This window comes from Helicoverpa zea, chromosome 22 (genome assembly GCF_022581195.2).
Source record: "Helicoverpa zea isolate HzStark_Cry1AcR chromosome 22, ilHelZeax1.1, whole genome shotgun sequence".
NCBI classification, from domain to species: domain Eukaryota; kingdom Metazoa; phylum Arthropoda; class Insecta; order Lepidoptera; family Noctuidae; genus Helicoverpa; species Helicoverpa zea.
The window spans coordinates 8,612,210-8,637,798 of NC_061473.1; the positions used below are offsets into that span (position 1 = coordinate 8,612,210).

The following is a 25,589-nucleotide window of genomic DNA, read 5'->3' on the forward strand; positions in this document are numbered from 1 at the left end:
GCGGGAACTATCGCGTTTCTGATAGAAGAATACCAGCACCATAATATAGAAGCAGATTCAAACCCAGAACTCTCACTAAAGTATCAGCAGAGCATGGTTGAAAGTAAGAAACTGTGAAATAACACATTTTAATATGAAAAAATATTCAAAAAAATATTTTCACGGTTCCAATTACTCTAGGAGGCGGGAATTATCGCGTTTCTGATAGAAGAATACCAGCACCATAATATAACAGCAGATTCAAACCCAGAACTCTCACTAAAGTATCAGCAGAGCATGGTTGAAAGTAAGAAACTGTGAAATAACACATTTTAATATGAAAAAATATTCAAAAAAATATTTTCGCGGTTCCAATTACTCTAGGAGGCGGGAACTATCGCGTTTCTGATAGAAGAATACCAGCACCATAATATAACAGCAGATTCAAACCCAGCACTCGCACTAAAGTATCAGCAGAGCATGGTTGAAAGTAAGAAACTGTGAAATTTCACGTTTTAATATGAAAAAATATTCAAAAAAATATTTTCGCGGTTCCAATTACCCAAGGAGGCGGGAACTATCGCGTTTCTGATAGAAGAATACCAGCACCATTATATAACAGCAGATTCAAACCCAGATCTCTCACTAAAGTATCAGCAGAGCATGGTTGAAAGTAAGAAACTGTGAAATAACTTCTTCTTACTTTCATGGTATTCTTGCTGGTATTCTTCTATCAGAAACGCGATAGTTCCCGCCTCCTAGAGTAATTGGAACCGCGAAAAAATTTTTTTCATATTAAAATGTGAAATTTCACAGTTTCTTACTTTCAACCATGCTCTGCTGATACTTTAGTGAGAGTTCTGGGTTTGAATCTGCTGTTATATTATGGTGCTGGTATTCTTCTATCAGAAACGCGATAGTTCCCGCCTCCTAGAGTAATTGGAATCGCGAAAATATTTTTTTTTATATTAAAGTGTAAAATTTCATAGATTCTTACATTCAAGCATGCTCTGCTGATACTTTAGTGAGAGTTCTGGGTTTGAATCTGCTGTTATATTATGGTGCTGGTACTCTTCTATCAGAAACGCGATAGTTCCCGCCTCCTAGAGTAATTGGAATCGCGAAAATATTTTTTTTTATATTAAAGTGTAAAATTTCATAGATTCTTACATTCAAGCATGCTCTGCTGATACTTTAGTGAGAGTTCTGGGTTTGAATCTGCTGTTATATTATGGTGCTGGTATTCTTCTATCAGAAACGCGATAGTTCCCGCCACCTAGAGTAATTGGAATCGCGAAAATATTTTTTTTATATATTAAAGTGTAAAATTTCATAGATTCTTACATTCAAGCATGCTCTGCTGATACTTTAGTGAGAGTTCTGGGTTTGAATCTGCTGTTATATTATGGTGCTGGTATTCTTCTATCAGAAACGCGATAGTTCCCGCCTCCTTGAGTAATTGGAACCGCGAAAAAAATTTTTTCATATTAAAATGTGAAATTTCACAGTTTCTTACTTTCAACCATGCTCTGCTGATACTTTAGTGAGAGTTCTGGGTTTGAATCTGCTGTTATATTATGGTGCTAGTATTCTTCTATCATAAACGCGATAGTTCCCGCCTCCTTGAGTAATTGGAACCGCGAAAAAAATTTTTTCATATTATAATGTGAAATTTCACAGTTTCTTACTTTCAACCATGCTCTGCTGATACTTTAGTGAGAGTTCTGGGTTTGAATCTGCTGTTATATTATGGTGCTAGTATTCTTCTATCATAAACGCCATAGTTCCCGCCTCCTTGAGTAATTGGAACCGCGAAAAAAATTTTTTCATATTAAAATGTGAAATTTCACAGTTTCTTACTTTCAACCATGCTCTGCTGATACTTTAGTGAGAGTTCTGGGTTTGAATCTGCTGTTATATTATGGTGCTAGTATTCTTCTATCATAAACGCGATAGTTCTTGCCTCCTTGAGTAATTGGAACCGCGAAAAAATTTTTTTCATATTATAATGTGAAATTTCACAGTTTCTTATTTTCAACCATGCTCTGCTGATACTTTTGTGAGAGTTCTGGGTTTGAATCTGCTGTTATATTATGGTGGTGGTATTTTTCTATCAGAAACGCGATAGTTCCCGCCTCCTAGAGTAATTGAAATCGCGAAAATATTTTTTTATATATTAAAGTGTAAAATTTCATAGATTCTTACATTCAAGCATGCTCTGCTGATACTTTAGTGAGAGTTCTGGGTTTGAATCTGCTGTTATATTATGGTGCTGGTATTCTTCTATCAGAAACGCGATAGTTCCCGCCTCCTAGAGTAATTGGAATCGCGAAAATATTTTTTTTTATATTAAAGTGTAAAATTTCATAGATTCTTACATTCAAGCATGCTCTGCTGATACTTTAGTGAAAGTTCTGGGTTTGAATCTGCTGTTATATTATGGTGCTGGTATTCTTCTATCAGAAACGCGATAGTTCCCGCCTCCTAGAGTAATTGGAATCGCGAAAATATTTTTTTTTATATTAAAGTGTAAAATTTCATAGATTCTTACATTCAAGCATGCTCTGCTGATACTTTAGTGAGAGTTCTGGGTTTGAATCTGCTGTTATATTATGGTGCTGGTACTCTTCTATCAGAAACGCGATAGTTCCCGCCTCCTTGAGTAATTGGAACCGCGAAAAATTTTTTTTCATATTAAAATGTGAAATTTCACAGTTTCTTATTTTCAACCATGCTCTGCTGATACTTTTGTGAGAGTTCTGGGTTTGAATCTGCTGTTATATTATGGTGGTGGTATTCTTCTATCAGAAACGCGATAGTTCCCGCCTCCTAGAGTAATTGGAATCGCGAAAATATTTTTTTTTATATTAAAGTGTAAAATTTCATAGATTCTTACATTCAAGCATGCTCTGCTGATACTTTAGTGAGAGTTCTGGGTTTGAATCTGCTGTTATATTATGGTGCTGGTATTCTTCTATCAGAAACGCGATAGTTCCCGCCTCCTTGAGTAATTGGAACCGCGAAAAAAATTTTTTCATATTAAAATGTGAAATTTCACAGTTTCTTACTTTCAACCATGCTCTGCTGATACTTTAGTGAGAGTTCTGGGTTTGAATCTGCTGTTATATTATGGTGCTAGTATTCTTCTATCATAACCGCGATAGTTTCCGCCTCCTTGAGTAATTGGAACCGCGAAAAAATGTTTTTCATATTATAATGTGAAATTTCACAGTTTCTTATTTTCAACCATGCTCTGCTGATACTTTTGTGAGAGTTCTGGGTTTGAATCTACTGTTATATTATGGTGGTGGTATTCTTCTATCAGAAACGCGATAGTTCCCGCCTCCTAGAGTAATTGGAATCGCGAAAATATTTTTTTTTATATTAAAGTGTAAAATTTCATAGATTCTTACATTCAAGCATGCTCTGCTGATACTTTAGTGAGAGTTCTGGGTTTGAATCTGCTGTTATATTATGGTGCTGGTATTCTTCTATCAGAAACGCGATAGTTCCCGCCTCCTTTGGTAATTAGAACCGCGAAAATATTTTTCTGAATATTTTTTCACATTAAGACGTGAAATTTCACAGTTTCTTACTTTCAACCATGCTCTGCTGATACTTTAGTGAGAGTTCTGGGTTTGAATCTGCTGTTATATTATGGTGCTGGTATTCTTCTATCAGAAACGCGATAGTTCCCGCCTCCTAGAGTAATTGGAACCGCGAAAATATTTTTTTGAATATTTTTTCATATTAAAATGTGTTATTTCACAGTTTCTTACTTTCAACCATGCTCTGCTGATACTTTAGTGAGAGTTCTGGGTTTGAATCTGCTGTTATATTATGGTGCTGGTACTCTTCTATCATAACCGCGATAGTTTCCGCCTCCTTGAGTAATTGGAACCGCGAAAAAATGTGTTTCATATTATAATGTGAAATTTCACAGTTTCTTACTTTCAACCATGCTCTGCTGATACTTTAGTGAGAGTTCTGGGTTTGAATCTGCTTCTATATAATGGTGCTGGTATTCTTCTATCAGAAACGCGATAGGTCCCGCCTCCTAGAGTAATTGGAACCGCGAAAATATTTTTTTGGATATTTTTTCTTATTAAAATGTGAAATTTCACAGTTTCATACTTTCAGCCATGCTCTGCTGATACTTTAATGATAGTTCTAGATTTGAATTGAAGTCTAGATTACAGTTTCATGAAGCATCTATCGAAAACAAATGAGTTTTCGCCCTTTTATCTGGATTGAACTTTGAAAATAACACTTTAATCTTTATTCATGCTCTTTTAACACTCAAACGTGAATTGGGAAAAAAAATATTTTTCAGCTGAAATACGCCAGAACTATTCCTGAAAAGTATGAGGAACTATGGAACTCATCTTTATGTGACAATATCTCAGTTTTTTTTTTATTTTCTGAGAAATGCTCTGCTACCGGAAGTTAGCAGATCATTTTGTGAACTATCGTTTTTCAGCTGAAAATGGTAGAACTATTCCTGAAAACTATCAAGAACTATAGAACTCATCTGCATGCGATAAGAACTCAAAAAAAAAGTTGATCTGCTAGACAATGATCTGCCTGGTTCACTGACACGATGTATAACTTATTATATAACTTCTAAGGGTTATAATCATCGGCACGAATCACCTGCGCAGGAGTAATTTATTGGGTCCCTTTTGTGGAATGAAGTGAGGCGCGGGGGCGGGCTAAAGCGGTGATTGGCGCGCAGCGCATCGCGTCACTCGGGATTGGTTCTTTGTTAATAAATGACTTCTGCGCAGGTGAAGGTCAGCGCTCAAGGTTCGTGCCGATGATTCTAAGAATTGCATATTTCTTTGAAGGTTGCAAATGTGTTGGCTACTTTAAAATAAATATTTTTGCATCGCTCGGCGCCGCAAATCGCTCACATAGGACGCACGTCGCTGTCGGCACTCTATAATATATTCTGTTTACGTCAATCCTCATTTGTTACGTGCTCGTTTTACATTTCACTGATCTTATGTGCATAAACAATATTTATAGGTATTGTTTTTAAAAATATTTTTTACTGACAATTAAATGTTGCCACGCCAGTTAAAAAGGGATGAAATATGGCAGATATAAATGGATGGAAAAAGCATGCTAAGTCAAATTCAAATGGGTTGACATTACAGAATATTCACTTTTTAAATAAACATTATTTTCGTGAACTTTAACCATCGGATAATACGACTTCTCAGCGACTAGTCTCCTATGAAAGGTTTTCCGATATAAGCACTTTTAAAATTATAATTTATCATAGGTGCCTACCTACCTATATACCTACTGTCTTACTATACCGGTTAGCCTCTTGTATATCGGTGCGCAGATATACGCGAGACACAATTGATTTTCTATTGTTCTATACAAATTAAACTTCCTATTTATAAACTTAATTAAAATTTTAAACAATTACCTGCTAACCACAAAAATAGAAATAATTTAAAAAGAAAAAAAAAAACATACTCCATTCTCATTACTGAAGTTAACAGCATTCGCGGAATAATTGACCAGTTATGATTAATTATTTTATGCACATTTTATTGCCTTTGGTAATTATTTAATTATTACGCGGCCAGGTAATGGGTTAAACCATAACAGCGGTATTCATTGTCGCTTTTAACTGTTATTAATAGATTAAAAGTTTATGTTCCTATAGTAGGATTATGGTACTGTATTGCGTACATATCATAAATGTTGAATTAGTGTTTGCACTCAAAAGCTTTGGCTAAATTGATTAGATATCAAAGTAGTCATCATCCTCCGAGCCTTTTTCCCAATCATGTTGGGGTCGGCTTCCAGTCTAACCGGATTCAGCTGAGTACCAGTGCTTTACAAGAAGCGACTGCCTATCTGACCTCCTCAACCCAGTTACCCGGGCAACCCGATACCCCTTGGTTAGACTGACTACCCGTAACGACTGCCAAGGATGTTCAATGACAGCCGGGACCTACAGTTTAACGTGCCATCCGAAACACAGTCAATGGTGTCTAAGATATACTTAGAAAGTACATACAAACTTAGAAAAGTTGCATTGGTGCTTGCCTGACCTGGGATCGAACCCGCGCCCTCATACTTGAGAGGTTGGTCCTTTACCCACTAGGCCACCACGACCAAATAACGAAATAACGATATCAAAGTAGTACGATTAATAATTTGTAACTTTTTATAGTTAATTGGCTTTCACCAGTGGTTTCAACCGCGTCCTGTTGGAACTACTTTGCGCATTTGGGTAAAAACTACCCTAAAGCCTCCCTCGGTACGTGGGCGTTGAAACAACTTATCAAATAGGCTCAGTGGATCCTGAGCTTGAAAAGCACTGCACGAACTATTTATTACCTACTGATCTATTTATTTATCTAATATTTTAGGCTACCTAGCGAACATTTTATATTCGTTTGTCTTAACTATGTAACCTGTACCTACAGGTATTATAATTATACTTCTCCAATTTTTTTTTGGCAATACGCAACGAATTCACGAGATCTCCTTCCCCTTTTCAGCAAAAAATTATACTAACAATGCATTTTCCACACAGAAATACACTCAAACACTTCCGTATTCGAATAAAATCGAAATCGAAGCACCTTCCAAATATAATTTCACAAAAATCATACGATCAAGCGGTTTTTCCTGATATGGGTACCAAACACGGAGAACAAAATGACTAGCGGAGGTGCCATAACGGAAAATCTCCTAAGAAAGTAGCGCGCCAAAATGCGGGTGTGCTGAGAACGAGGAACGTTACTGTCTTCGCCCTTATACGATTTCTTTGGGCCTGATCGTTTTTTTGTAGTACCAAAAATCGTTGAAAATAACCCTCTCGCCTAGTTAGTTCTCTCTTAACTGATTGTTTTGATCAACCACCGTACCTATTTGACCTACTAAAATAAGGCAGCTGACCTACCTGAATTATGGCATCTTCGTAATCTTTCTTTACTCCGTGGTACCAAAGTTCACGTAAAAATGATTAGTGTGCGGAACCTCTAATACGGAAACGCGGAACCAAAATTATGAGCGATAGCTCTTTTAACGTCTTGAATATCAATCGGTTTTTTTGGGGTTCCGCGGACGAAAATTGGATATGAAATATGGTGTGCGCATTTTTTGCCGTGTCACTGAGATGCGGTATTGTGGTGATAGATATTTTGTGAACACAGGTGCTTTTTGTTCCCTTAATCAAAGTCTAACAAAGGAGGTTCTATAATATATTTTTTTGAGCGTCAATGTGTTGAGAATATTGTCACCCATCCATGTTTTAGCTGAGAAACAAAGTAAGTTAAAGCTTTCATCCATCATTATCATCATCCTCCGAGCCTTTTTCCCAACTATGTTGGGGTCGGCTTGCAGTCTTACCGGATGTAGCAGAGTACCAGCGCTTTACAAGGAACGACTGCCCTATCTGACCTCCTCAGCCCAGTTACCCGGGCAACCCAATACCCCTTGGTTAGACTGGTGTCAGACTTACTGGCTTACTGGCTGGTAAGCTTAAGCTTTCATCATCAGCCTTTTTAAAGTCTGACCGTAAGGCACAGGCCTCTTCTTATTCGACAACAGGGAAGGAATGGGCGTTATACACCATGATTGCTCGAGGCGAATAGGTGATTTCAGATTTAAGTCCTATGTTCCTTAACGAAATCTTCACAGCTATTAATGTCGAAAATAGGTATAGTTACACTTAGAAAGTCGTACAATATGAGACTTAAGTTACTTACGCCTAAAATTAAAATGTTTGTCTTATCCTTGAATGGGGCGCCTTTTACATAGGTAAGAAAAACCAACTTAAAACCTATATGTAGGTATCTCAAAACCCGCATCTTTACACCCTTATATTAATGTGACTTTCACACCTTAACAAAACAGTATTTTTGCCACAAAAGCGCACTTCTAAATCTACACAATGAGCGTACATAAATAATTCCGTCACAATCCGCCATTATCCTTCTTTTTATATCCCGCAATCAGGGATGGGGATGGGGGATAGGGGATGGTAGATGGTGATGCATCAAATGTGGCCATTTTTATTTTTGTAGGTCGCTCCGTGATCGATTGCGGACGTAATGCTTTTGTCGACAAACGTTGTGTTCGTGTAACCCGATATTTAGGCTTAAGTGAAAAAAGTTTGGGAATTGAGAAGTTTTTAATTTTCGGTGATTTTTGACGAATTTTGTCGGATTTAGGTTGGGTTTCAAGCAGGCAGGATTATCGAGGTTGTTTTTTTAATGACGATGATGATGTTCATTTGTTTGTTGAGTACGCTTTTTTAGGGGAAACTAGCTGCTCGCCGCAGTGTCGCGGGAAAACTTTTTTACAAAACCGAGTAAAAAGTATCCAAAAGTAATGCAGGCTAAAGAATTTGAAAGTTTTTTTTTTATAAACGTGCCTAGATACAAAATTACAGAGAGGCGATGTGTTTTACCTACTAGACCACTATGACTTTTATTTTATAGTACCTTCTGCAAACGGTTTCACTCGCATCCCGTGGGAACTACTCCGCGCAGAAGGATAAAAAGTAGCCAATAGCTACTTAACATAGAAATAATTTTTCCAACCATGTTGTTCCTGACACCGAGTTCAAACAAACAAACTCTTCAGCATTACAATATTAGATAGTATAGATTAATCTCATTACCCCGAACGCACACCAACTTATCACAAAAGGGATCAAGGAACCATTCAATCTAAATTAGACCCTAATCTCTTGGTCATAAAGCATCTTTTTAATTTCCGCTGGCGTTGTGATTTATCATTTCTTTCACACGTTCCATCTTGAGGGGTCAGGGGTGTTAAAAGTTAAGGTTTATGTAGTAGTGGAGATTTCTGGTACTCCAGGATTTAATATAAGGAATAGGGTAGTAATTATTCCCTCTTTTAGTAGTAAAAGTAAAGGGATTTTGTATATTATCTGGGTCCTAAACGTCATTTATAAGGTCCAGTAGGTAAATACATAAGTAGTTATATAGTTATTATTCAGCAAAAGTTCAGTGAGGCTCAATTTCTTTCTTATTCTCTTTAAATACATTTATATAATACTAGCTGTTTTACCGCGGTTTCCTAGGTATGCCTCAAGAGAACTACTGCCCGTACCAGGCGACATGTATAGCCTAAATTATTCGGGGATAATTAGCTTCAAAATAGTAAAACAATTTGTGTTTCTGAGCCTTTCAAGTAATCAAACAGAAAATATTTCCTCTTAATAATAATATTATTAAGAGGAAATATAATATTTACAGAAAATATTTCCTCTTAATAATAATATTATTAAGAGGAAATATTTTCGTGTTTTAGTGTAGATGTAGAGATTAGAACCTTAAAATATGATATTCTAAACTGTCCAAATATCCAACTTAACTTACTAATTATTGGTTTAACCGTCAAACTGTCGTCAATTATCTCGCGCTTATATCAAATCGATATAAAAAATTACACACTCTTCTCCTCTCTATAACAAAAAAACAGAATACCTTAAAAGTTTTCAATTAAGCGATCATCCTTACAACTTCACCACCAAAAATAGCTTAATTTAATAGAGATATCTCATTCTGCAGAGTCACTTACCGGCTGAAATAGAGCGAGCATTCCTCACTGTGAGGCGAGAACTTTTAGCCAAAGTTGTAACTGTTTCCACTCGGTAGCTACCCAACTGCTGGGGAAGTGGGCTACGATTTTATGTAGTTCTTTTTTTTTGTTTGGGAAATTATAAAGATGTTTTGGTACTTTTTCTTTTTTTAACGACATCAAATATCATCAAATGACCCCTCCCGCAGTGGGTTAGCAGCGGTGAGGGAGTGTCAGACTCTTACTGACTAAAAACCGTCGTGTTCCGTCGTAGGCCTTTTATGTTCCGGGGCCGCGGTAACTCTTTCGAACAACCCGCAGCCCCGGCAAGCCTTGGCCCTACTGGGCCCCGCTGGGATAGAGTAGGTGCCTAAGGTACGGCTATAGGCGTCTCCAGTTGGCTGAATATCTAAGCTTTCAATACAAAACTTTTGTCACAAAATCTCCTTGAAACAATCAAAATATCAATTATAAAACGAGCGGAATTTCCTTAACCAAGATTCCAAATTCAAAATACAAAAGTTGGCCGAGTTCTAATTTTGAAAAAGGTTCTATTCTATATTCAAAATGGATACGCCGTTTTAATTGGCTGCGATTCATTTTGGCGGGAAGACCGTTATTTTGCAGTAATTGAATTATTAATTCGTTCGGGAATGGCGCCATAATGATAATGGTTAAGATGGTGTCTTGCAGTTTATGCTGGAATTCACTTTGAGGATGATTGATTAACCAGCATTTTTAATCACTTTTCTGATTTTTATTGGAACTTAAAGTAATCTATCTAAGTAGTAATCGAATACTTCTTTGCTGTTCTATACTAATATAATAAGCAGGATACATTTTTGTGGGTGTTTGTTTATACCTCAAAGGCTCTGCAACTCATCATCCTCCGAGCCTTTTCCCAACTATGTTGGGGTCGGCTTCCAGTCTAACCGGATTCAGCTGAGTACCAGTGCTTTACAAGAAGCGAATGCCTATCTGACCTCCTCAACCCAGTTACCCGGGCAACCCGATACCCCTTAGTTAGACTGGTGTCAGACTTACTGGCTTCTGACTACCCGTAACGACTGTCAAGGATGTTCAATGACAGCCGGGAGCTACAGTTTAACGTGCCATCCGAAACACAGTCATTGGTGTCTAAGATATACTTAGAAAGTACATACAAACTTGGAAAAGTTGCATTGGTACTTGCCTGACCTGGGATCGAACCCGCGCCCTCATACTCGAGAGGTTGGTTCTTTGCCCACTAGGCCACCACGACTTTTCAAAGGCTCCTACTGAACCGATTTGGAAAATGTTTTCACTATTGGAAAGCTACATTCTTCTCATATAACATAGACTATGTTTATCCAGGTACGAGCAGTATTTCTAAAGGGACGTGAGTAAAACTGGGCGAAAACGGTGTGTTTAGTATTTAGTTTAGGAAACTCTATAGTAATAATATAATATAAAGCTGAAGTTCGTTTGTTCTAAATACCTAAGGGAAGCCGGAAAAAAACCAGTAGGTATAATTATTATAATTTTGAGTGATTTTTGTAGCTAATACGTATTGACTTTAAAAAATATGTGACATCTTTTGAAGGACACTTATACCTACAAATAACCTTGACCTTCACAAAATCAAACAAAACAAAACATAACAATACATTATAAAAAACACCTTTTATAAAGCAATGGCGGTGCCAACACCCTTTGTGTAACCTAGGTCAAACCATCTATAGACTCACACGAATCACTACAAAAGCCAATTAACGAAAAACCTTTAAAAAGAAATTTAAACCACAAACTTTTACAAAGATTTTTGTACTCACAAACTGAAAAAAAACTGATCAAGTGTGACTTGGACTGGCTCAGTAAAGGGTTCCGTAACATTATCTGCAAAACCGACAAAAAATCACGTCTGTTGCTAATTCTGTCCTTAATTATATATTTAAATCAAGTGTTTAGTGTGTCGTCGTGTCACCACTAATGGACAAAGGTGTCTCCTAAAGTTCGCCACTTTACTCGATGTTCAGCAACATCCACTGATTCCCAGCTAGATCCACCTAGTGGAGTGCTTGCTCACGCTGCGCCTACGGGTTTTAGTAGGCATGTATTGCAACTTCTAATACATCATCGAATACAAACGAAACAACAACTGTCAAACAATCGATTTATGAGATGCAACCTGATGTCAGACGGACAACAAAGCTTTATAATAGGGTCCCGTTTTACCCTTCCGCAACCCTAAAAAAAGAAAATTTCTAAAAAAATTCGCGGCAAGAATTTTAAGAGATCAATTTTCTTCCCATTGTTTTATTTAAAATAACATCGCTCTATTACAACAAAGTGCGATAGCCTTAATTACTCAAACTCAAGCATTTTGGGGCGACGTTAATGGTCTGAAAAAGGGGCAGAGAGTATAGAATTTTACAGTTTTACAAGGCAACATTCTTTGTCAGTTTTTAAAGGGTTATTGTGGGTAAGGCTCGGGAGGATGACTTGAGAAAACGGTGGGAAATTGAGGATGGGAAGTTAATGGTGATATGGATAGAAAGGGTTAAGATTTTATTGGATTAAAAGCATGAGAAATGTAGTAATAATGATTTTTCTCTATAAACATTTCAGAAATAAAAAAGTTGGCGTTTATTGTTATTTCTCAGACGACACATAGACACACAGACGGCGATGGGGACGAATTTTTGACGCTTTTTAGTTTAACTAGCATAGTTTTAATTTTTATCGTAAATATTGGTAGTTCTGTAAATATTTACTTTATTTTTTTTTTTTCAATAAAATCAACACGTCTTGTAGTAGATAGGATCGTAAAACATTAAACGAAATATTTAGCTGTTTAAAATTATTTTACTAAAATATATTTTACGTTCTACTTATTTGCAAAAGACATCCACCAAAAACGTTCATGAATAGGTTTCCCAAAACGATTTCATAATAAACTAGTTTCAGCTTCCATTCAGTATAGCTATTTAATAATAACGTTATTATGTCAACGAATATTATAATATTTGTTCGCGGAACAGTAACTATATTGTGTTCAGTCGAAATTCTATGGAACTGTAAACCTCAGTTTCCAGTTATTCCTAAGGGGATCAAATTAGGTACATGAATTTCTGTGATTTTAACACGAATATTCTATATTTGTGTTGTGTTCGATGAATTGGCACTAGCTATACTGGAGTCAAAATGGGGACTAATTTTATTCGCAAAATATTTTTTTATGATGATTTTTTTCAGGTGCCTTTGTACTATCTGTTCTATTTTTCTTCTTGTCTGTATTCTGTGTGTGTACATAAACTGTTAAATAATAAATAATAAATAAAATAGTAATTGTCCATAATTTTATTTATATTTGTTTCTTTAAAACAGTACTTTAAAAAATAGCAAACTACAAACTTATGGTCAATCTATAATAGTTTGATCAAAGCGAACATTTCAAATCAGGCCTACTAAAAAGTTCATTCCGATTCGAATCGAGATTACATTCAAATTACACTGTTAATATTCTGCTAGGGCTTGATGACATAAAAATAAGTAAATGAACATCAATTAAGCCAGTACTGGGCAGACACCAATAATTCCCATTCTACTCTTATTTCTTCTCGCCTAAAAACTTTAACAGTTATTCCGCCCTAAAACTGGTCAAAACCAACCCCACCTTTTCCCCACCTGTGATAACATCATCTAAATTTACCCACAAATAATGGAAATTCGTCTATTTGTCACACTGCACAATATCAACTACGGACGTTACATTACACGCTCCGTGAGCTGACAAATTCTGTACGGAACCATTATAGTGAATGTTAGTTCATGCGGTGTATTATGTATTATGCATTTTGTTTGTTTTGTGTTAATTTTGTGTTCGTTGTTTATTATTTTAGTTTATTTGCGGTTCATGTGTTAAATTCCAGTGAATGTTCTAAATTCTAATGCTGTGGGAACCACGTTTTAATTAATCCTGATTAAAAATATTAATGGAATAAAGTGGAAACATTTTTTATTTGTTTGTTTGTACCCTAAAGGCTCCGAAACTACTGAAAATTCTTGCAATTTTGAAAAACTACTCTCTTCCCGAGAAACATATACTTAGGCTATATTTGATATCAGGATACGCAAACTAATTCTCACGGTCGTAGGCTAGCGTAACATATAAAACTTGTTCTAACACATTACTACATTACTTATTTACTTTTACTATTTATTCAATAGTTTTACAAAATGATCTTATTATAGGGAAATATTAAAACTAAGTATCAAAATATTCATCCGCATCGCTGTCAGCTGGGATCGTGCCCAAAAGGCTGGCTGCGGCAATGCATATCCTTTGACCGAAGTATAGGCCAGCTCTTTGGTCACGAGTGGACTCCACTAATCGCTTACTAATTTCTCGAAAGAGTCTGTGGGCACTTGGGCCCCATGGTCCCAGGGTTTCAACCCCAAACGGCTCAAAAATGCAATTGCCGGTGAGGTTTACATATTTGTGTTTACTTATTTACCCAAAAAAGAACAACACAAACACTAATCAAAGATAAAATGTTGACGCTAAAATACAGATATTTCTCAAACCACATTAGTATTGATAGATGTACGAATCTGAGCAATCAATTCATAGCCCGAATAGTAACTTAGTTACTTGTGATTGGCTGACCAAAATACTAACTAGCCTTATAAATTGACGCGAGAACTGGCAGATTTCCGTTATAAGTTCATTATCTTGATATATTGGTTTGTTTTGAACAATTAAGACTGATTTATTATTATTTACACCGCGTAAATATGCTAGAAGTAGGAATATATGTTCGGTACTCTTACATGCAAAAACTATTATATAAATGATTTTGATGTAATTATTCTTCTTTATCCACGTGCGGGAAGTTGCGCCCTTGGGACGCAGGTAAAACCGCAAGCGTAAACTAGCCCTTTTCTGTTGCGTAGATATTAGGTAAAATGTAGAAGCAATCTGTGTAGTTTACATAGTCTTTAGTTTTATATATGTTTATTCTTATTTGCTGTTACATCATGAAGTGATGTTGCCAGTAAATTTTTAATTTTATTATTTGAGTTTGTCTTAAAAGGGCAGTTTAAGAGGCAATTCGACTCCCTTTTGGATTTACCTACCTACTAGTATTTTTATATACATAAAATATGTCTTCTCTATACATATACATAAAATATGTCTTGACTATTCACAAGTTATTTATATTACAACAATACAAATAGGTTATTGACAAATAGCAATTTCCACCACCAATAAAACCTTCATTACAAGGTTGGCCTCTTTCTAAATAAAAACATCGACACTCAAAAAAAATGGATGACCTTTCATTGCCTTTCAAAACGCCAAAATAGCAATACATAAAGAGCTTCGATACTGCATAGTGGTAAGGTGTAACTAGGGTTGCCACCCGTGCTCTAAAATAAAGTATTAGTATTAGGATACGTTATTTCAGAGGCTTACTTCAGCTAATTTTACTTAAGCGACAAACGATTGATATCCAACTAAGATTCAATCACGACTCAATTAGGTGCGATTGAAGCGTATGTAGCATTCCGCTATTTTTTCTGTGAAAAATGTTTTTATCCTTTTCTGTGATTCAATAATGAATCATATTGTCTGCAAATGACATAGACCAATGGTAAACCAATGAAACGTCATTGGAATACGATTGTTCTTATAGTATATCAGAATACCCTGCGATACAGTAGTTATCCAATTGTCACATTATAAACTTAGCAGAATCAAGTGCCAGGTACCTACCTTATACCTTTTGATAACAATAAATAAAGAACACAAAAACACTTTTTTATTTTTTTGTCATCTTATTTTAGTATTTTTTCGTTACACGATAGAAACAAAGAAACTCTAAATTTGTTAAAAAGTTTTAATTTAAATAGTGCGATTGGTAAGTAGAGATACGCATTTGATACAAACATGTTTTTAAATACATCAAAAGAAGATATAGTTTGTATACTATTTTGTATTTATTATAGTTTGTATACATCCTAAACGTTAAACTGTAGGTCCCGGCTGTCATTGAACATCCTTGGCAGTCGTTACGGGTAGTCAGAAGCCAGTAAGTCTGACACCAGTCTAACCAAGGGGTATCGGATTGCCCGGGTAACTGGGTTGAGGAGGTCAGATAGGCAGTCGCTTCTTGTAAAGCACTGGTACTCAGCTGAATCCGGTTAGACTGGAAGCCGACCCCAACATGATTGGGAAAAAGGCTCGGAGGATGATGGATGATGTATACATCCTAACTAATATTTTAAATGTGAAAGTAACTCTGTCTGTCTGTCTGTATGTCTGTCTTTTCTTCACGCCTAAAATACGCAATCGATTTTTGAGAAATTTGGTACAGACATAGTTTGGAACTTGAGAAAGGACATAGGATAATATTAAAAAAAAAAAAAATATATTCCGGACATATAGCTCCACCTATTGGTCAAACCAAAAATCTGCCAGGAAGTCACTATTCCACGCGAACGAAGTCGCAGGCAAAAGCTAGCATCTCTATAAAAACCAATCTACTTTAACTTTAACAAAAAAATGTGGCAACCCTAGTTGTAACTGACAAAGTCGATTCTGCTAGTCATGATCAGCCAATTACCAAATAGTTTGCAGTAGCACCCTGTAGCCATGGATCAAAGGGGTTATAATTTGACTACACCCTCTATATAAGGGGTTTGTGGTCGGGGTTAAAGCATGTTAACAAAACTGTTATTGGATTTTCTTTGTTTAGCAATGTTGAAGGGTTTGTAAAAACTTAAAAAAAAAACAGAATACTTTTTTTTAAGTCGGTTAGAAATAAGGCTTTGTGAAATTTTACCTACTAATATGGCTTTCACAAAAGTGGATTTTTCGACCTTTTGTATCATTTTAAATGTAATTAGGTACACAATTAAGTAGTGTAGAACTTGAAACATAACATAAGCTACATTTTTAACCGGGTGCGGGATGTAGTTCTCCGAGGACGTGGGGGCGGAACTGCGGGGAATCCTAATATAATTAAGAGGAAACGTTTTTTATTTGTTTGTACCCTAAGGCTGCGTCTCCACTGAGGCGGAGACGAGCGGAGCGGAGAGATGTGTGGGGATCGACCAATCACGTTACATGAAAAAGACGAGAAGTGGATTTCACGTAATGTGATTGGTCGATCCCCACACATCTCCTCTCCGCTCCGCTCGTCTCCGCCTCAGTGGAGACGCAGCCTAAAGCTCCGATACATCTGAACCGATTTGATAAATCCTTTCGCAGTTAGAAAGCTACACTCTTCCCTTGTAACAAAGGCTATATTTTATCCCGGTATGGGTAGAAGTTCTTCCAAGTCGTGGATGGAACTGCGGGTAAACGTCTAGTAGCTAATAATTATAAAAACACTATACACTAAAACTTTGCCGGCCCGATTTCTTGGCAAAAATGTCACAATTTGAAACAAGTCAATTTTGTATGGATAACATATTTTTCGAGTCACTGACTCGGAATAAACCACTGAATTTATTATCCCTTCTCGCGAAGTAAGTCTTGACAGCTAGACTTTTAGATATTTCTGGCTTCCAAAATAATATAAGCATTAAGCACTATAGTTCGGCCATTCAGAGAATGCGTTCCTGACACGTCGCGATTGAACTGACGACGTAACTACATTCATTTATTATTGATATAATAATGTTGTTTTAATGCTCCTCAATTGTTAAAACGGTAAACAACCAGCAAAAATATTTTTATCGTAACTGCAACGCCATTGCAAAGTTACGTCGTCAGTTCAATCGCGACGTGTCAGGAACGCATTCTCTGAATGGCCGAACTATAGTACACCAACAACATAAACATTATTTAAATGAACTGCGGATTTCAATAACTAACGGCCAGTTTCTTCATCAAAAGTTAAAGTTAAAGTAATGTCTAAAGTAAAAGTAACGGTCAAATACGTTTTTTCAAGGCTAAAGTGACAGCAAAACTAATAGAAAAATTGAATTTGACCGTTACTTTTACTATAACTTTGACTTTTACTTTGGCTTTAACTTTTGATGAAGAAACTGGCTGTGAGTTGTTTTTGACTATAGCTTCATAAAAATTAGGTATATGAAAAATCAATCTCTATGCAAAAAACGAATGTATTGTTTATTGAAATTTGCAGTGAAACAACTGTTTACTATGGATTTTCAAGTCAATTTTTAAAGTAAACAATTGTTAAAGGGAAACAGACGTATATACATATGTTGTCGATATACATCGGCCTTAAAAGTTGAGATATACCTACAGGGTTTCTTGTAATTTGACGTGTGTCTATGTGATAGGTAGCTATGCTACATGATATAATATTAATGTTCATCATCAGCCTATCGCAGTCCACTGCTGGACATAGGCCTCTCCAAGTGCACGCCACTGAGATCTATTTTCGGCTTCTCGCATCCAGCTCCTGCCAGCCGTCTTGCGCAAGTCATCACTCCACCGTGCCTAATGCCTATCTAAAGAATTCTATTTCTTAAACGCGCCAATTTGAAAATAATATTTCAGTGTTAGATAACTCATTTATTGAGGAAGTTTGTAGGATATACTTTTTATCCAAGTACGGAAAGCGCGTATGAAACCGCTGACTGAAGCTACTCTCATACATAACAATGAAGTCATTAATTTGGCAATAACCATTAATCATCCTCCGAGCCTTTTTCCCAAACTATGTTGGGGTCGGCTTCCAGTCTAACCGGATGTAGCTGAGTACTAGTGCTTTACAAGGAGCGACTGCCCTGCCTGACCTCCTCAACCCAGTTACCCGGGCAACCCAATAGCCCTTGGTTAGACTGGTGTCAGACTTACTGGCTTCTGACTACCCGTAACGACTGCCAAGGATGTTCTATGACAGCCGGGACCTACAGTTTAACGTGCCATCCGAACACACAGTCATTGGTGTCTAAGATATACTTAGAAAGTACATACAAACTTAGAAAAGTTGCATTGGTACTTGCCTGACCTGGAATCGAACCCGCGCCCTCATACAAGTTTTGGCAATAACCATTAATAACTTTCCGAAAATAAATTCAAAACTAGTTTAATCTTAGAACAGCTTACAGCAAGATTGAAACATCAACCGTATTCCTCAACTGAAACCAGCCGACCGACTAACTTGGAAGTAAGCTAAGACGCAGCTTAAAGCTTTTAAAGAAACTGTCCATTCATTTTCATTAAAAACTTGCAACCACAAGCGAATATGGAAGCTTAGCTGATGTATTATGAAAATGGGCGTCAAAATGCACTTGGTGTATTCAGATTTCTATAACCGATATATTCATTATTTTGCAATGGGCATTGAATTTTGACACTCTCTCTTCAATTTACGAGCCCTGCTCTTGTCGGTGCAGCTCCTTCCATTTACGCCTATCTAGCGCCAACTCCTGAACTTCCTTATACGTCACAACATTCACCTTCTCTTTAATTTGCTTCATGTAGCTGTACCCTAGACGACCCCTTCCCCTCTTTCCTTAGAATTAGCAATGAAGAAGTACTAAATAGAACTATTGCATAACATAGAGAACAGGAGAGAAAATATGATAGGACACCTTATAGGTACGTCACGACGATTCTATCAAAAACATCGTGGAAGGGAAAGTCGAATTTTGACACTAGTTTCATATAAATTATGTATTTTAATTTGTAGTAGGAAAACAATGAATGGATTGGTTGTTGAAATCCGTAGTTAGTCATTTGTTTACTCAAATATCAAAGTTTAAATGTATGGATGATTGTTACTCTCACGCAATAATAGCTTTAATCATTTTGACGGAACTTCACAGGGTTTTAATACTTTTTATAAAGCTGAGGAGTTAATTTTTTTGAAAGCGCTCTCTCAGAAACTATTGGAGCAATTTGAAAAAAAATCTTTTAGAATCAGTTATGTTGTTGTCAATACAAAGAAACTTAATAGAGGAGTTTCCATCAAATATTCTGACACCTGAGAACGAGAAAAATATTTCATGTTTTACGTTCCGCCGACTGATTTTGTCATATTTTCAGTCAATATTTAAATGACTTAGAAAGATATGTTACCTGTACTAACATGATAACCAGAAGGCATGTTTTTGTTTGTACCCTTAAGGCTCCGAAACTACTGAAACGATATGAAAAATTATTTTACTATTAGAAAACTAACGGCCAGTTTCTTCATCAAAAGTTAAAGTTAAAGTAATGTCTAAAGTAAAAGTAACGGTCAAATTCGTTTTTTCAAGGCTAAAGTGACAGCAAAACTAATAGAAAAATTGAATTTGACCGTTACTTTTACTTTAGACATTACTTTGGCTTTAACTTTTGATGAAGAAACTGGCTGTAAGTAAATTATCCACGAGTAATATAGGTAAACAACAAAAATTCAAAACATATTACAACTACTAGAGCTACTGCATGATTTTAAAAAGTGAAACCAATTTCTAAAACAAAATAAAACAATCTAAGGGTAGTTGCACCATTTATTTAACTATAGGTAACGATAACCAAACCATTTTCAGTAGTCAAATCGCCGATGTGACCAATGGGCGGCAAGTAAACGGCTGGTTATGGCTTGGTCATCGATATATTTAAATGGTGGAATGAGGTCTTAGAAATAAGTACTATTTACTGAGTACCAATCATACCTACTGTCAATTATAGTATGTAGTGATGGTTAAATAGTGCAGCTAACCTTAAGATTTATTAGAAATTGGTTGTAATTTTTATTATATTAAAGTTTGACAAGGTAGCTTAATGAGTAAGTATATCTTAGACACCATTGGCTGTGTTTCGGATGGCACGTTAAACTGTAGGTCCCGGCTGTCATTGAACATCCTTGGCAGTCGTTACGGGTAGTCAGAAGCCAGTAAGTCTGACACCAGTCTAACCAAGGGGTATCGGGTTGCCCGGGTAACTGGGTTGAGGAGGTCAGATAGGCAGTCGCTTCTTGTAAAGCACTGATACTCAGCTGAATCCGGTTAGACTGGAAGCCGACCCCAACATGATTGGGAAAAAGGCTCGGAGGATGATGAAGGTAGCTTAATGAGGAGGAAAGGTTGAACATTATTAAAATACCTATTATAATGAAAGTTTTCCCCATCCTGCTAAAATATACCAACTTAAATAGATACTAGAAATTTCCAGCAAAGTTACGCTAGAGAAATAATGTAGTGAACTTCTAATGAACTTTCAAAATCTACACGGATGGGATAAAAGAAAAATATTGAGTTCAACTTACTAAAGTTAGGATATCGTTTTTGTTTTCTATTTAATTTCTGAACTATAATGAACGTTTATTTTAAAGGAACACTTTTTTTCAGTGGAATTTGTAAATTATATTACTATTTATTTCCCGTAGTTTCCTCGTGTCCAAAGTTAACTATTTCCCGTAACAGTATAAAGTAGAACTTATACCTACCAAGAATCGGTAGTCTCAACGCCTTACTGTTACTGTTACTGTTACAGCCTTTTTATCGTCCCACTGCTGGGCACAGGCCTCCTCTCACACGGAGAAGGATTGAGCATTAATCACCACGCTTGCTCAATGCGGGGTCAACGCCTTAAGGACAAATAAACAAAAATATTGTGTGTCCCTTTTCACTCATTTTATTAAAGCTATGAACAAACCAAAGATACAGTCTACAACTTCAAATTCCTTTGATAACTCGCAACATTAAATAGCAAACTTACAGAAGGCGAATTAATTTAATATTTAACTAAATAATAAATAAAACATTTTGTTCCGTAATTCAAATAGAAGGCTACAATTAATTCTTTAGCGTTCTTGCACACTGGAGACTAAACAGTCGGCCGACACCGGACACAATGCTTGTCAATTTTTTTTATAGAAAATCTTGATTCCAATCCAAGTTTTCAATCGGCTTAATACCGGCTGAATACGTGTTTTGATGGGAAATTAATCATCAAATGACTTCCGCTGTGGGTTAGCAGTATAAGGGAGTGTCAGACACTTACTAACTTAAACCCATCATGTTCCTTCGTAGGCCTTTTATGGACCAGGGCCGCGGTAACTCTTTCAAACAATCCCGCAGACCCAGCTAAATGCTTGATCTTTATAACGAGCGTACTACAATATTCAATTTCAAATTCAAAATCTTTGTTATTATTTATTTTCATACTAATTTATGATTCCAAACAAACTATCGGCCTACTAAAAGTTTGCAGTGTGCGGTTACTCTTGAACTGACAAATACATTTCTGAAATGTCAAGATAGACAGACATTTTATTTATACAGTTAAGCAATATTAGATTCCAATGTTTGTACTATTAATATTATATAATACTCTGTAAATTATTATTATAATTTAATATAATACTCTGTAAATTATTATCGAGTTATTTAGGTAACAATACACTTGAAGGCAGCTAAAACGGGTCAGCGTAAAAAAGTTTTATTGCTCACCAGCTGTGTTTATTTTTTATATTTTCTTAGTAAGTGCTTGTAACTCAATAGGTATTATAGATGTAGTAAGCCTTTTATTGTCCTATTGCAGGGCATCGGCTTCTTCTTATATAGAGAAGGAATGAGCGTTAATCACCATGCTTTCTTAATACGGATTGGTGATTTCAATGTTATCATTACGATCTGTTCCTTCACCATAGTCAAGGAAGCCTAAGAAACACTTAATACTCATTCGGTCAAGGCAAGTATTTTTAATCTTTAATAATGTTGCAAAAGCCAAAGAGTTTGTTTTTTGCCTGAACACGCTTATTTCAGGAATTATTTTAGTGAAAGATAGCCAATATAGCATAGCATTAATCAAGGAAGGCCATAGGCTATTTTTTATTCTTAAACGTGAAGTAGTAAACCCGGAACGAACGGGTGAAATAACGGGTAGAAACTATATAGTGAACTTATAAATAAGTATTTTATCATATACAATACAATTTATCGGCAGTAATAACATAGTTTTACATGATATTTGGTGTGAGTTTAGCATCTATTGTAAGTATGGTCTGCAGTGAACAGCTCAGTTCCGATTTAGTAAAATATATCTTTCCGTATGCTGTTTAGTAAGTGTAAGTATAGGCTGTATGTTTTTTGGCACGTTCGTGTAATATTTTCCACTCATGTTCAAGGAAACATTCTTCCAACCGACTGCTTTATGACGACTTTCTTCATACAAAAGAATTAAACCGTACGCCTTTTTTTAGTATCTATCTATGGCAGTACCAAAATTTCATCTTTGCTAGTGTGATATAAGAAAAATATAAAATTACGTTTTAACGCAAGATAACTTTTATATGAAGAAAACGTTTGACGTTTTGACAGCTTTTGTATAGATAAATCAAACCTACGTATTTTTTTTGCAGATAGAAGTTAACAGATAATGGAAAAACCGGCCTTATATCATAGAAGGTTGTTGAATTGTAAGTGTTAGAAGGCATGATGCTATTGTCGTCTTTTTATAAACGCTTAAAAAGATTACCAGTTTTAAACATTAAAATACCGCATTATCCTACAGTTTCCAAGCGACCGAATTCTAAGTAAAACTATCAAAGAACCCTAAGAAAAATGTTTCAATTTCTTTTACTAAAACGCGTAGCTAAAACGTCAATGTTTTTTATCTAAAAGAATGTTTCCTTTTGACAAGCTTTACGATATTCGCAATGATAAGTATAGATTCGACAGTTTCTCGAACACGAGGCTCAGAGAAAAAATATATTTCTTTAGGGTAGTGTTACACTTATCCTATATCTTTGTCCAAAATACCTTACTCAGTAACGTTTATTTAAAATTTAATTAAGGATGAAAAATCAGCTGTTTTCGAACGTCAAAAAAAAGACAGCCCCCAAAACGCCGACCCTTCATACGTCCTACTATTTTATATATTTCCTATGTGTTTTTGCTGAGAAGAAGAAGTGGCGCAACAAGCTCCCCAGCAACTCATACTTTTTCGGTTCCTTTCACCAGTGGTTTCAATAGCATCCTGAAGGAAAGTCATTTATTCAAAGTAGGCTGAAAATCAGCACTTTTTGAAAGTCAAATTTACAAAAGACAGCCCCTAAAACGCCCGCCCTTCACTACTTCCTATGTGTTTTTGCTGGGAAGAAGAAGTGGTGGAACAAACTCCCCAGCACCACAATTTTGTCTGTATGGTTTGAAGTACCGTATACAAATATTAAAAATATCATTATACAAAACACTGGAAGCCGACACTCACATAGTTGGGAACTTAGTTGGCACTGGACAGTATCCAGTCATCATCATCTGCCCAGTCTTTCAAAAGGAGCAAGATCAAATACCTATCTTGCGATAAGTGTATTTCCACCCTTAGATATATCTCCGTCGTAAATCCCAGTACTATTTCACTGACGGCACCCTTCTGTAGTTTTGTTAAGTAATTTTGATTTTATGTGAGATTCGTCGTGTTTTATCACATTTCCTTGTGAGAGTAGGTCCTTAATATGCGATGAATTGAGTATTTTTCTGCCTTATTTTTACAAATGTTTATAATGAAAAGGAAAGGAGACTATAATCTGTATGTTTGTGTTTTAAAACTTTACTTATATAAATGAAAAAGTAGCTTTAGTAATCTGTCTCTTTAGAACTACTAAACTGATTTAAACGAAAATTGTGATAGTCCAAAGCCTGAGAAAGGATAAGGGCCGTTTTTTATCCAGGTGCAGTAAATAGTTCCTTAGGGACTCAGGTGGAATTTATAATCAAACTAAAGTTATTGGTTGGTCTATATTCTACACTACAGGAAATGTTTGAGCCTAACACTCTGTTAGGAACCTGACTATTAATTATGGTAATGGTCTAATCTCCCTAAATGGACAGTCACTACACAAGATTATATATACGATTTCATCATCATCATCATCATCTCAGCCATAGGACGTCCACTGCTGAACATAGGCCTCCCCCTTTGATCTCCACAGATACCAGATATACGATTTGTAGACGTACAAAATCTATGTAGGTACGTAGGACATAATACATTTTAATTCATGTATCATAGGTATTTGAAAGAGTTCTATCTAGGGTTCACCAGTTTTATATCAAAGCAGCAGAGCCAAAATAGACTGATAAAAAAATACAGGTCCCTGAAATAAACTTTATTTTCTTAGATATTTCTTTCAGTATAGTACCATCACCAAACTTAGTTAAGGTTTACCCAATAATAAACCTACAAAGCTATCGACAGTGCTTTTGTCTTATGCATGTATTACCTGTCTACAGTATAAAAAAATATAAACATCAAAATTCAGAACCTACTCCTATTGGTAATCAGTTTAAAAAATCCAAGTCCATTATTCTGTAAACTCTTTTCAAATACCAAATAGCAAAACGAATGTCATTTGAATATAAAGAGAAAATATCAAAAAATCTATATTCATTTCTCAGAAAAGCAGGAAAAATGATTTCATTGAAAGAAAACACGAAATACGTCAAAAACAAAAAAGCTTAATGAAAAAATTCTATTTGCGTGTTTCCTAACTCAAGGAAAAGCCGTATAATTAACTATTTCGATACAAAATACATCGTTTCATTAAAACGAAAGTGAAAAGGACCCTTCGGAAACGTCTCGCAGTTACAAATCTTCAATAGAAAAATCTTACCTTTTTTCTTAGACTATATCAGATGATTGAGAAGCTGTCTAAATCTTGTTGTTAAAACTGACACTTTTACACAACAAATCAAACAAATTTTTAGTTTTACTTTTAGTATTTTTTAGTTACACGATAACTATACGAACATTATTTTATTACGCGACGAGGATAGCGCTTAGAATTTTATACGTCCGCTCGGTCTGAGCTTCGGACGAAAACTGGCTGCGAGAAAATGATAGAACACCTCCATGCTGTTCTACTAATTTTCACAACGACTTAAGCCACAATACAGCGCTTTCCATTTTCAATTTTATGACAAGAACCTGAAAGTCGAATTTCCAATGCGGTTGAATTAAACTTACGGTATAAAATTGCACAAATGTTAGCAGGTAACCAATGGTGCTGTTCGGAAAATTCGATTAATTTCTTATGAAAATAATTAATGATGTTTTTTAATTATTTATCGGA

The 25,589-nt window shown here is 35.8% G+C and overlaps 1 protein-coding gene across 3 annotated transcripts in view; it reads right to left on the reverse strand.

The window, feature by feature from the left end:
* The window catches only part of LOC124641603 (KH domain-containing, RNA-binding, signal transduction-associated protein 2-like), a 264,723-nt gene extending 239,400 nt beyond the window's left edge, over window positions 1–25,323 (reverse strand). For 2 of the 3 annotated variants that reach the window (XM_047179749.1, XM_047179748.1), the window contains exons 1-2: window positions 25,131–25,322; window positions 6,420–6,425 (exon numbers count right to left, since the gene is read on the reverse strand). The gene's annotated coding sequence lies outside the window, so the exon portion shown is untranslated. Of the gene's footprint in view, window positions 1–6,419; window positions 6,426–25,130 lie in introns of all 3 variants that reach the window. The other variant, XM_047179750.1, reaches the window with a different exon arrangement.
* Window positions 25,324–25,589: the final 266 nt, after the last annotated feature.